The following is a 12676-nucleotide window of genomic DNA, read 5'->3' on the forward strand; positions in this document are numbered from 1 at the left end:
AAGAAGCTAGTAGGAAGGGAAAAATGAAGAGGGGGAAATTGGAGGGGGAGATGAACCATGAGAGACTATGGACTCTGAGAAACAAACTGAGGGTTCTAGAGGGTTCTAGAGGGGAGGGGATGGGGGGATGGGTTAGCCTGGTGATGGGTATTAAAGAGGGCACGTATTGAATGGAGCACTGAATGTTATACGCAAACAATGAATCATGGAACACTACATCAAAAACTAATGATGTAATGCATGGTGATTAACATAACATAAAAAAAAAAAAAACAGATGGCAATCTCTCTGCTCTGAGGCAGAGGGTTAGAAATGGTCTCTTCTGCTCTGACTCTTGGGAGAGACGCGGAAAGCCACCAGGGAAAGCCACCAGAGAACAAAAGCCCCAAAAAACCGGCTTTCATTGAGCCCATCTCCCACCACAGGGGGCAGGGCAACTCTGCCCAAACAGGGTTGCCTGAGTAACAGTGCGGCAGGCCCCTCCCCCAGAAGATAGCCTGGGAAAAAAAGAGGCCAGCAACCCTAAGGTCCTTATAAAACAGGTGCATCTTGCTTGGGTTGTGGTCAATAATTTGGACTCTATACATTCCCTCAACGACCCCTCAACAGAATGACTAGGAGGAGGAACACCCAAAATAAGAAAGACTCAGAGATTATGCCTTATGCCCCAGATTTACAAATGGATGCAGATATAACCAAGATGTTGGAGATGGAATTCAGGCTAGCACTTGTGAAGTCAATAGCTAGAATGGAGAAATCAATTAATGGCAACGTAGAGTCTCTAAGCGCAGAAATGAAAGCTGAATTGGCAGAATTTAAAAATGCTATCAATGAGATCCAATCTAATCTAGATAATCTAACAGCTAGGGTAAGTGAGGCAGAAGAACGAATTAGTGACCTGGAAGACAATTTAATAATAAAAAGGGAAAAGAAGAGGCCAGTGAAAAACAACTCAGAATCCATGAAAATAGAATCTGAGAAATAAGTGACATCATAAAACGTTCCAGTGTCAGAATTATTGGAATCCCAGAGGGGGTGAAGAGACAGAGAGGACTAGAAGATATATTTGAGCAAATTGTAGCTGCGAACTTCCCTAATCTGGGGAATGAAACAAACATTCATGTCCTAGAGGCAGAGAGGACCCCTCCCAAGATCAAGGAAAACAGGCCAACATCCCGGCATGTAATAGTAAAACTCGCAAATCTTAAAACCAAGGAAACCATCTTCAGGGCGGTTATGGGGAAGAGATTACAGCTGCAGAATATGATTTCCTTTTCCATTTTTTAGACTTCTCAACATACCCAACCTGGACCATAAATCTTCATGTCTCCTCTGTCACCTACTCACCACAAGATTTTTTATGGGAGCACTATGGTGTCCCTATACTACTTATAAAAACATTAAACCTATAGCACATGATGCTTTTCAAAAAAAATTGTCTTCTCACAACATTATAAGTACTATTATCTATACTTAACAAATTAAAAAATGAAATAAAATGAAACTAGGAACCTAAAGTAAGAGTATAATACAAATAGCATGAACCATAAAATCAGACACAAGGTCAGAAATCTTACGCTAAATTATAAGTCATCTGATTTTAGACAAATTGATTTCTATTAGCTTCAATTTCATCTTCAGGGAAAGAGATGGATAACAATAATAACACCACCCTTGTGGGATTGCTGCAAGAAATAATAATAGCATAAGTAAGGAGAGTTTTCTACCAATTATATTATCACAGTCCACAAATTGTAAATACTCACTGGGCTTTAAGGATTTGTCTTGAAGCAAAAGTATGAAAAAGGAGAGAAATCTTCTATATGTTATAATTTAATGGTCATAAGGAAAGGTCACTCCTGCTCAAAAATTTGCCATGCCATAGCTCGATTTTTCCCAATACTTAGTACTTTGTCTTCAAATATAGAAAGCCTGGCCTCTGGGGCCCCTGGGTGGCTCAGTCGGTTAGGCATCGGACTCTTGGTTTTGGCTCAGGTTGTGATCTCAGGGTCGTGAGATCAAGCCCCACGTCGGCTCCCCACTCAGCCAGTAGTCTGCTTGGGATTCTCTCTCTCCCTCTGCCCCTCCCCACTGTGTGCTCTCTCTCTCTTAAGTAAAATAAATAAATCTTAAAAAAAAAAAAGAAGAAGAAGAAAGAAAGAAAGCCTGGCTGCTAAAACACAGATGATATTTAAAGATTTAAACCAAGGGAGAAAGTGACAGGAAGAAGAAAGCTGGCAGATAGATCTTCTTTCTCTTGGATATGCTCTTCTGATGTGGTGATTCGTATAGTATCTCTTTGCAGATACCGCTCAAAATCAATCAACCGCCCTCACCACAGAGCGCTTGCCAGCTTAGTGAGGCACTTGTTCACATGTGCTTTCCCTCCCTCCTTGTCTCACTCCTTTCTCCCTCATTCCTACTTCTCTGGAATTGTACTCCACAATCAAGTTAACACATAAGTTCTTGCCTCGGGCTCTGCTGGCCAAAGAACCTGAGCAAAGACCATACGTTAAAATAGAATCTACAGAGAAAATATTATGAAGTGGGATCAAAATGCACTTAAACTGTTTATAGTAGGACTAGGACTATATATTTCTCAACTTTATGTTAATTATTACCTGTCTTTCCAAACTCCTACGAGTTCAGTCTTCAGTTGGGTAGAGACCTCAGGGTACTCATCTTTCTCAGTCATGGTAGGTGGGATCTTTGGAGACTAGAAAACTAGATTCTATCCTAGTACCATAGAGTAAGTGTGGTTAAACATAAGGAGGATACAATTATTGATTTCCCATCCTTAATTTTCTGCTATATTAGTTAACTACTTCATTATTCACTCAGCTTCTCACACAGAAAGCATCCTTTATTCTTTTTGTTTTTCTTTTTTCTTTTTTTCAAATATAAAATTCCTCGTGGAATTTTACCCCCTTAATCCACCCCCAACACAAACTCATAAATCCATATACAAATGATACTTTGACTCCAGTAACAATGTTATGATTCACTTCATTTTTTACTGCACAAGGATTTGCAAAGCAGCCAAAAGTTGGTTTTTCACCTCTTAGCCCAACACCTTCCTCAAAGCTATAAAAAGGTAGAGGTCAAAGAAGGGAAGATGTTTCTCTGGATAGTTGCTTACGTGTTATACGACATCCAGCTTGCACCACCCCCCCACACACAAAAGGATGAGGTGGCTTCCCTCCCCCTTCAGTTTAATCTTAAGAGAGCCTGGACTGTGTCCTCTGAAGGTTCTGGAGCTCAAAGATCTATACTAGACACATGCCAGAAAAAAACAAAAGATATGACTGGCCAGCTGGCTGCCTGTCTAATAAAGAGGGCTCTACTTGGGAACTTCCATGATTTATAAAGGAAAAGGATACATGACTGTCTCTAGGGAAATTGTCCTGTAGCCATTATAAACTAACTTGGTCAGCTCTGGGGCTGGAGACCTTAACAGAGCAAAAGGATGGTTATACTGAAAACCAGAGACTGAGAGAAGAATCAAAACTGGACATCTGGGAAAAAAAGCATTATCTTTACCAGCAATTCTTAATCTTGAAAATGCATCAGAATCACCTGAGTGAGGACCTGTTAAAACCACAGCTTGCTGGGCCCCACCCTTAAAGTTTGATTCAATAGGTCTGGGGTGAGGTCTGAGCATTTGCATTTCTAACAAATCTCCAGGGGATGCTAATGTCGCTAGTCCAGGACAACACTTGGAGAACCACTGACCTACTTTAAAAGAAAGACTGAGATCCTCAAACACAAGGCAGGCTCCTCACCAAGACGGTGGGGGCGGGGCTGAAGAGAAGAAAGAACAAAGATAAAATCTCAGTGTTCAAAACATGTTGATTTCTTGCTCACATGAAGTCAAATCAGATGGGGTCGAATGGGTGAAGGTAATGAAAAGAGGGCCTAGTCTTCACAGTCATTAAAGGACCCAAACTGACTGACCCTTTGCCACCTTCAAGTGGCTTCCAAAGTTGTTCTGGGTGTTGCCATCCAATTAGCAGATGAGAGAAGAGATCGGAGGATCAAGCAAGACATTTTTATGGGGCAGGCCTGGATTCCTATACCCATTGCTGAGAATTTAGTCACATGACCTTATCCAGATGCAAGGGGGCTGGGGACATATCGTCCCTGGCAGGGCAGCCACATCTCAGCAATGTATGTCCAGAGAGCAAGAATCTCCAGAGGACATCTAGCGGTCTCTGCCACCAAACCCCCTTTCCATTGCAGGCTTCTAGCCTTCAGCAAGTCTGAGTTCAGCTTTAAAGGAAATGTATAGTTAATTACTAAAATGAATGTAACTAAAAGTAACCCAAGGACTTATCTGAGTGACCCCAAAAAAGTTATGAGACCCATTCAGGATAGGGACAAGAGGATGAGGGAGTGTGTTTGCAGGGGCCGTCATGAGGGAAAACAAAGTTGCTGTTTTAAGATCACAGAGTTCCTCTCTTTTAACATGTTACACTGCTTTTTTAAAGTAAGCAAATTTTTAAGTGAAATAAATAAAGATTTCATAATTTCACATTTATATAGCTTGATATCCTTTATTTATCTCTCATTCTGAAAGTAAATGACAGATCTACTTTTCAAGGATGAAAGCTTGCTATTTTTTGAGGACATCTTTAATGTGATACTGCAACTCCAAAAACAGAAACGTTCCACACAATAGCTGCAAATACCTTGTTTTTTAAGGTGATTACACTTAATGCAGGTGCACTAGTCTGCCTGTTTGCCATAAAGTGCAATTACTGCCTGTGACATCTCATAATTCATAAGGTTGGAGAGTAAAGACATTTACGTGACTTCTAGTGATAGTTCTTTGAAGGCTGTCCAAAAGCAAATTAACTGATACATGATGCTACATACTTAAAGAGTGAAAGAAAAGCGAGAAGAAAAAGAAACATCCTTCACTGTCTCGCTCATTGCATCAATTAGGACACACAAGGCAGCATCTTTCTCTATCATCTGGTCTCTCCTACAAGCTGAATTTTCTTTCTGTAGTTCATTCTGATCAGTTCTATCGCCAGCATCCATTGCTTCCATTTTTACTCTCATCCTTTCTTCTACATGGGGCAAATCATCAGGCAAAAAGCCGAACAATTGTGAATCATCTCAATGACTCGTTGCAGATGCTTTTGAAAGACGTAACTATTTCAACACGTTAATATTTCTGCACCTTCACTGTGATTCTCAAGGTCTCTCTCAATGTGCTACACACCTACAAAAAGCAGCTTAAAATCTTCCAGGTTTCTCTTTTCATTTTATATTCCCAGGGCTCCTTATCAAAATATCTAAGAGGTCTAAGAAACCAATAAAAATAAGCATATTGAGTTTTCTCAGTTCATTCTCATGACCAAACTGCATAGGATGATGCTGTTTGACATCCTGTCTGCAGGGCAGATGCTAAGATCACCACATTGGAACTGATGCCAAACGTCATGTAACTCTTTTTTATTGGAGGTGTAGGCTTGACAGTTGGGCCTTCCTGAATATTTTTATCTGTATACTCCTTGATGTGCTGCATCAGAGGGGGTGAAAGGGCATGCACGTGCTGTGGCTCACCCGTTGTGGAAGAGCCAGAACCCCAGATCTCTGTCTACACTGGCAACCTCATTGACCACCACCACCAACAGACTTTTGGCCTCCTCCTCCAGGAAGAAGCCACTGATGCTTTTTAAAAATTCCTTTCTTGGGGTGCCTGGGGTGGCTCAGTCGGTTAAGCATCTGCCTTTGGCTAAGGTCATGATCCCAGGGTCTTGGGATCGAGTCCCACATCTGGCTCTCTGTTCAGCGGGGAGCCTGCTTTTCCCTCTCCCTCTGCCTGCTTGTGTACACTTTCTCTCTCTCTCTCAAATAAATTAAAATAAATAAATAAATAAAAATTCTTTTATTTTACTCACATGCCATATCCAGTCTATCAGTAAATCATGTTGGCTTTCCCTGAGGGATAATTCCCCATTTAATGCATTTTCTTCCATTTCTGCTGCTATAAACCTACACCAAACCATTATCATCTCTTGGTCTGTCACTGCAATAACTGGTCTCTCTGCTTTCATTCTTGGCCCCCACCTCCTGATTCATTCTGCGTATGGCAGTCAGACCTTAACTTAGTTAATATTGTGTTAATCCACTTTCAACAGGTGCTCATGTTTTATAGAATAAATCAAACCCCTCTTTCTTCTTTCCTTCATCTACCATGATTTCCTCCTCTAACTTAGGTCTGAGCATAGTGACCAAAGCCCACAGTAAAGCAATTTTATTGCAACTCAAACCAGTTAGGTGATTTATTCAAATTAAAGCAGAATGTTTTCTTATGGAATTCTTAATATCCAAGTGATCAAGCTTCATGAGATCAAGAATGAGAGGCAAATTTGAAAAAGTTTATTAAAAATGTTAGCCATTAAATTTCTAAATAAGCACATTTTAAAGTAATTGAATTATTAAGTTTGAATTATTCTAATAATTTCAATAATTATTTTAATTACTAACAAGATAACAATATGTATCAGGGCAGATAGTGTTGGGAATAAGAAAGTGATATGTGCTGAAGAGTAGACAGTGCATTCTCCCAAAATATCATTTTCTCAGTATATCTTTGCCTTCTTTCTGGCCTTTCCCCTTTTTCTCTTTAGTTCATTTTCCTCAAATGTTCTTCCTTTTCTTTGTTCCTTAATGACACTATTGTGACAAAAGAGTCTCAAGTTTTTGTGTGCAAATTTATTCACTCCACCAATATTTGTGGTTTCCTTACTCTGTGTCAAGCACTAGTTTAAGAGCTGAGATTGCTGCAGGGCCCATGTGGTTTATAAGTAATCTTTTGAATGATGTCAGGCACATACTGACCACTATATTCATCAATTCATTCGTGGATTAATTTGATTGGTAATAACTGCTGATTATAGAAATCTCTTTAACCTTAAAAAATAATTACTAATGCAGCATTTAAAGAGATTTATGACCATGAAAGTAGCTTAATAAATCTTGTTGTTATTATCAAGCATCAACTCTTATTGGCATTTAGTTGATCTTCAGAACTGGAAGCTTCAAATGAAAGTAAGGAGTAGTAATTTATGATCACAGGGAATGGGCACCACTAGGTAGGAGGCTTATAGTCTTACGGTCAGGGACACCATAAGTTTACATAGAAAAACAGATGGCATACAGCTGTTGGGTTAATGCCAATAGGAGAGGCAAACGAGTGTCAGATCAAACTCATCCTGGTCTTCTACCCTCTCCTTTATTCCCCCCATCTATCTATCTTTATCTCTATGTCTATGTAATTCTACCTCTGATTTTTCCCCTGTCAGCCCAAGGAAAAGTTTGGAATTATTATCAACTCACCTAGATATCTTCTTGTTTACTATTCTTTATTTTATTGCTTTTTAACTTTAGGCAATTAACAGGCAATTTACAAAAAATGATAAAGACTAAAGAAACAGTAGAGCAAATTCCTACTCTCAAGATATTTTTTTTTCACTTTCTTCTAGGCTTTTTTGCCCTCAATTTCTCTTTTCTTCCAGTAATGCAAATCGTCTGGCTGCAACTTTCTCGTCAAAGCACTACACAAGAGTGAAAATAAACAAATAGCACACCTTGCTTAAAGATTGCAAGCTTCAACTCCAGATGTAAAATTTGGCATCCAGACTGAGGTAAATTCAACTGTTGGAAGCAATCATGTTTTAAACTTCTTTGTATATCATATTAGGGAGTGAGGATTTTATAATTTTTTCTAGAAAGAACTCAAAAGAAGATGGATGTCAGGAGTCTCCCAGTTTTGCACAGAATCAAATTCTCTTAAGAATAAGGAACATAGGTATGTCACTTAACTCCCTTGTGCCTCAGTGTTTTCATACTTAAATAAAAGAGTTTGGACTTCATAATTAATATAATTATCACATGTTGAGGAAGAAAATTATCCTTATACCCTCCAGGTTCTTCTGGCTAGTCTAAGAATTGACATAAGACAGATTAACAGCAATAAAAAACAAATTTAATTATGTGTGCACAGAGGCCCAATAATGAAATTGAGACCTATGGAAATTAACAAGGCATGAAGTTTTTATACATTTTAGACAAAGAAACAATAAATCTGTGAGAAATTGGCAGAACAAAGATAACTTATGCTTGGGAGCTGCGATCAGTAAAAACATCTAAAGAACATTTGAGCTGCAGTAATAAATTAATACAAGTATGTGGTTTGTTAATACAGCCTTCTCAGCTCTGAATTCCAGATCTGTGGTAATAAGGATATCTCTTTATCTCCTGGTACAGGAATAGTGCCTTTGACATGGGAGATTTATCTCCTGCTTTCGGAAGACAAAGAGGCTGGCAGAGTGTTCTTCTTGCACTGGCTGTTTCTTAAGTATCTTTTATTTATCTTTTTTTTAAGATTTTATTTATTTATTTGGCAGAGACAGCAAGAGAGGGGACACAAGCAGGGGGAGTGGGAGAGGGAGAAGCAGGCTTCCCGCCAAGCAGGGAGCACGATGTGGGGCTCAATCCCAGGACTCTGGGATCATGACCTGAGCCGAAGGCAGACGCTTAATGACTGAGCCACCCAGGGGCCCCTCTTAAGTATCTTTTAATTCAAAATAGTCAATATGCCCAAATGGGACACTTTGGGGCTGCTTGCCCTTGGTCCCAACATATGTGATGCTCTCATCATCTACTAAGATCAAAACTGACTCTAAGCAACATGGCCCAGAACAACCTTAAAACAATAGCCAACCCTGAACAAAATTATAAAAAAAGAGCTATTTATATGTAGTTTTTCTCTTTAAATCAGTAGTCTCTGTATCCTTTTAACTGTATATAAATCAGTCCCTCTGATCTCTCTTAGGGGTTTTGTACTGTGAGAGACAAAACATAAAACCTCTCTACAGTATAACCTAATATTCTCAATAAAGAATCTAATAATCCTCATTCACACTCACATTTTTGGTACTGTGTTCTCTCTACATTTTACATTTATCTGCATTTTATTTCATCCTTCCCTCCTCCTCTCTTCATGTCACTAAACATTAATTCAACCAATGCTATAGGTCCGACAGTATGGTCTGTGCTGTGGACACAAGGAGAAATGAAATCTAGTTCCTGCCCTGGTGTTGTTCACGTCCTATAAGAAAGACAGTGTTTATTGTCAGTTAATGATATTAAAATGGGAAATGTAAACAGCAGGGGGTGTGCTTAGAAACAGAGAGAGGGATGACTAGCTTTATCTAGGAATTCTGGAGAGGTTGCACAAAGAAAACCATATTTAATAGTGAAGGGTGTGAGAGCGGTTGTTTACCAAAGAAAGAGAGTGTTCTAGGGAGTGAGAGAAGCGTTGCATCAGGGATAAATAAAACAGACCCTGATGGGGTTAAAACAAAGGTTTTGATACAGTGCTATCAAAGGGACTCCCCACTGGTCTCCTGATGTCAAAGGGCCCCAAATAAATAAGCTCTATTTATCCCTGTTTGAAGAAATTTTAAAAGTTGGAAGGTGGAAATTACTATAAGAAACTTGACCAGTAATCACTTGGAGCAGTGAATAGGCAGATTAACTAAGTTAAGGGTTGATAAAAAGGCCAGAGTCACTTGGCTCAACCCCACGCTGGGGACTCAAAGCCTTTTGCACAAGATAGATAAAATGGTCAGGGGGTGGAGAAGAGAAGCTTCCAGGATTCCTTGATATAGGAGTCCCATGAATTGTGGTCCGAAAGCCCATTGGTGAAGCCCTGACCAGGACTACAATTAGAATGAGAGAACATGAGAATATAATGATTGATAGGATTATGAAAATTGGAATGTTTAACAAACTTTATTTTATTTTATTTTTTAAAGATTTTATTTATTTATTTGACAGAGAGAGACACAGCGAGAGAGGGAACACCAGCAGGGGGAGTGGGAGAGGGAGAAGCAGGCTTCCCGCCGAGCAGGAAGCCCGATGCGGGGCTTGATCCCAGGACCCTGGGATCATGACCTGAGCCGAAGGCAGACGCTTAATGACTGAGCCACCCAGGCGCCCCTAACAAACTTTATATAAAGAAGTTGTGTCTCTTTAGCTGAATGTCTTATGGGAATGGATATTATGTCATACGGGGCAACAGTTCCCTGACCTAGTATGGTAAAACCAAAACCTGTTGAAGTCTTAAAGGAGACTGTAGCTAAGGATGTAAGAGTTGTTGAAACTAAGGTAAAAGTTTGTAGGAGAATTGACATATTTGAACTGGCTTTATGTGAAGCGGTTGTGTATCTTTTACCTGAATAGATTATGGGGATGGACATTGTATCTGATTGGAGAATATTTCCCCCATCAAGTATTGTAAAACAGAAGGTATGTAAATCAGGCCCTCAAGCGATGCTTACTGGACATGCTAAATGAGAATTAGGAAGATTATGCAAGCCCACACAGTGTGGAATCATAGCTGGAGCAAGGGTGGAGACAAATTCTCTGTGTGATAGCTTATGTGGAGCCTAGACTGCAGTTTAGAACAAAGGCCCATGAGCACCTTCCAGCGATGGCCACTGAGGCTTTGAGGTTGAGAATTTCCACTTGAATGGCACTTACTACCTTGCTACCCCAGACTGAAGAACATAAAGTGATTTTGAAACGTGAATTAAGTTGATGATGTCAGAAAAACCTCTAGTGGGCATGGTGGTATCCAGTATCCTGTGTGAGGAGCTGCTGGATTCCATGGTCCTTTAGGCAATGTCTACAAAGAGCTCCTGACTGACTGACAGAGAGCTGCTTGGTTTGTGGATGGCAGTTCCAAAGTGAATGAACAACAGCATCCTGTTTATAAATCCACCACTCTGATCGAAGAAGATAAGAAAGATCAGCTCGATGATCCTAGCAGTGAAATCCTTGGTTTTCCTAGCAGTGATGGAAGAACTGAACAGTGGGAAAAGCCATGTTTGGGTCTTTACTGACTCATAGGCAGTGGTCAATGGCTTGGCCACGTGGCCAGGCAGAGACTCAATGGAAACCTGGCATTTTAAAGGGATGACCTTATGGAGCATGGCTCTGTGGAAATCAGAGGGCTGCATTTTCACAGGACATGTTGATGCTCATTAGAAGAACTATTTTCTAAGTCTGGAAAGTGACTAGAATTGACAGCAGACATTCCATGCGCTCCCCTGAGGTGGCCACGTGGGTCCATGAAATAAGTGAACATGGGGGTAAGGCAGTAGGGCAGAGATGGGCTGAATCTAGTCACAGTCCTATTGCACCTCGAGGCACCAAATGCCACGAAGAACTGTTCTGTCTGCCAACAAGGGAGACAGAGACTGCGGTGGGCTGTGTGACAGATTCCCTTGTGGGAAGGCCCTGATCACAGCTAGCGTTACCGGTAGCCTTGGGGCTACAAATGAGTTTTGACAGGAACAGACATTGACTCTCGGCTGCACTTTGCTTACCCAGTGGACAGATTCAAATGCTCAGGGTACTGTCAAAGAACTGACCAAAAGATATTGCACCCGTTTTGATGGGCATCTGTCATTTCCTAAGATCAAGGAACATGCTTTACAGTCCATGAAATCCAACAATGGGCAGAGAGATATCCCCCTCAGAGGTGTAAATAGAGAATTGGAATGAGCAAATAAAACATTGGTGGCCTAAAACAAGAGATACAAGCAAAGGGCTGGTTTTCACAAGTGTGTGCTCGCTAAAAGAGTGCCCCACCACCCAAGAGGGGAGGGGGTGGGGGGATGGGTTAGCCTGGTGATGGGTATTAAGGAGGGCAAGTATTGAATGGAGCACTGGGTGTTATATGTAAACAATGAATCATGGAACACTACATCAAAAACTAATGATGTATTGTATGGTGATTAACATAACATAATAAAATTAAATTAAAAAAAAAAAGAGTGCCCCACTAGATTTCTGTTTTTTTCTGGTGAATCTGAAGAAGAGGAAGTGGGGAAGAATGTTAGTATGACAATGCAAATCTTGCCAAAGGGGGAGGACTCTGGTATAACAACTATACTTTTGAAATTATCTTCCCCACATCACCTCAACCTTCTCCCCACCCCTGCCCTGATGTAGTGGTCACAGGACCAGGGCTGCAACCACAGTGCTGGAAATAGGAATGATTCATAAGGAAGAAACGAATATATGGGTTATGTAATGAGGGAAATTCAATATTACACTATTGTCCCTTAACTCGTTATACCAGATGCCTGAAATGGTAAGCCGTATTATTACTGAGACCACTTTTGCTTTTGGAAGCTGACAAGATCAAATGGAAGCCTGCAAACCTGAGTGGCCCTGCCCTGGGCAGCATTTTCATATGATATGATGATGAACTGGAATAGTTATTAATGACTGAATGAGATTCTAGTAATGTGCCAGTATCTTTTAACTTTTATGACTGTTTTGCTATAAGGGATCTTTTCTCAAAGACAAGGGGATGGACTGTGGTATTATGACTTCTAATAAGAAATATGTATTTGATATTCAACCTCTTCCTGGCACAGACCTCCTAAAACCCTTGGAATTTCCTAAGTGATGAGAGACATCAATGTATCTTGTTACATAAATGAGGTGACTTTTGGACTGCCCCTAAGAATAGGGGCTGGCTGCCAGTGGAGTCATGTGATTAGAGGGTAGGAATTTGCAGTCTCACCCCCAACCTCCAGGAGGGGACAGAGGCTAGCAAATGGTCATTGATTTAATCAACCATCCC

At 40.4% G+C, this 12676-nt stretch overlaps 1 pseudogene; it reads right to left on the bottom strand.

The window, feature by feature from the left end:
* Positions 1–4875: 4875 nt before the first annotated feature.
* On the bottom strand, positions 4876–6065 carry LOC116635791 (annotated as a pseudogene).
* Between the last annotated feature and the right edge of the window lie 6611 nt (positions 6066–12676).

The sequence above is a fragment of the Phoca vitulina genome, unplaced genomic scaffold, assembly GCF_004348235.1.
Source record: "Phoca vitulina isolate PV1807 unplaced genomic scaffold, GSC_HSeal_1.0 scaffold11, whole genome shotgun sequence".
NCBI lineage: Eukaryota > Metazoa > Chordata > Mammalia > Carnivora > Phocidae > Phoca > Phoca vitulina.